The 1,519-nt window shown below is 29.3% G+C and overlaps 1 protein-coding gene across 2 annotated transcripts in view; it reads left to right on the top strand.

The window, feature by feature from the left end:
* Positions 1-1,319, top strand: part of gnpat (glyceronephosphate O-acyltransferase) — a 32,406-nt gene extending 31,087 nt beyond the window's left edge. For both annotated transcript variants that reach the window (XR_012396306.1, XM_002665648.8), the window contains exon 16: positions 1-1,319. This exon is cut by the window's left edge and continues 2,092 nt beyond it. The gene's annotated coding sequence lies outside the window, so the exon portion shown is untranslated.
* The last annotated feature ends 200 nt before the right edge of the window (positions 1,320-1,519 follow it).

Genomic DNA, 1,519 nt, shown 5'->3' with positions numbered 1-1,519 from the left:
ATTGAAGCTAGTCTGAATCAGGAGTGAAAACGGTCCAAAAAACATACGAAACAATATGCATACTGTATAATGAGCAGAAAATCGAAGATGAATGCTTTAATTACAGGAAGCATTATTTAGAATTTCTGTACGGACTCAATATTTTAGTCAGAAATGATAGTTTTAAGCTAAATAATTGTCATAATAATTATTTTAACCATTAACACACATTAATCGATGCTTTATGAAATTATAACCCTTTCCCTTAAGATCTTCTTAAAAATGTGATATTCTATAACTTGTATATTAAGTTCTAAGTCTATAAGTTACATTTACTTATTAAATACTTTTACATTAACTTAAAGTAAACATCTCTGTGGATCATGTGTTTCTTACACACATTCAGCTTTTTGCTTTACAAGATGCTAACTGATGATGTAACCTTATTATTATGATTTATGTTGAAACTAAGTCTTCTACATGTCCAGCAGACTCATGTATACATACATAAATAGATGCATACATACAGTATACATTTGGGTAAACTGTTCCTTTATCAAAAAGGCTGCCAAATATGGAGATTCCCTAAATGCCGTAAAAGTGTTTACATGCTTTTTACATAAACTAGCTTTTCTGCTTGTGCAAATTAACAAAGCGTATCACTGCGTATTTTGGATATTGAACATTTTCTTTTTATTATTAAACTGATCAGCCTATGCAGAGGCATGTAGCAAACTGCTGAATCTCTGTTTTTATGCTGATATGAACAACCACACAATGTTTATTTCAGATTAATACATTTATTATTCATAATTAATGAGTTAAGAAGTGTATACGGTTCAGTTTTAGGTCATCAATGCGAAACCAAAACGGATACAGCAACAAAGTTTAGATGCATTTACTGTGTGTGTTAACACTCTTTCTAAAAATAATTTCTTTTATTGCTTGAATGGGAATGCAGGGATATTTTTTATCCTATAGTTTGGTCGTCAGGTGTTATTTATTTGTTGTCATTTCATGGATGATGCGAATATAAAACCTTAAGCCATAAATAAAGCCATATAGCGTTCATCCACACGATTCGTGCACACTTCGTCAAATTACGTAAAAGATAGAAGCTGAAACCATATTTGTGTTTACATCGGCAAGCAGCTTTTTACATAATTAGATGGAACTCATCTTGTGGATTGAAAAAGTTTTGAGAGGAAATTGTTTGGATTATGTTTATGGATTGCGTGTTTAATAATGTTAATATTGTGATTTTGAAACATTTTGTGTCTGATCAGTTCTGAAGTAATGCCACTAAAGCGAAAGAATTTACATTAAATAATTCAATTCAATTCTGTGTGTTTGATATTAATATTATTCATATTATTCAAATTTTTGGTTTTATCCAGCTGTTTGTTTTAGTTTGTGGACATTTCTACTAACGTTTTCAAGTATATGCTGCTGTTTAAAAGTTTTTTATTTTATTTAAAGAAACCTTATGTTGATAAAAAAAAAATATTAGAGTAAAATGAAATGTTTATGTTATAATTAA

Source organism: Danio rerio, chromosome 20, assembly GCF_049306965.1.
Source record: "Danio rerio strain Tuebingen ecotype United States chromosome 20, GRCz12tu, whole genome shotgun sequence".
Taxonomy (NCBI): domain Eukaryota; kingdom Metazoa; phylum Chordata; class Actinopteri; order Cypriniformes; family Danionidae; genus Danio; species Danio rerio.
This window is presented reverse-complemented; position numbering and strand designations above follow the sequence as displayed.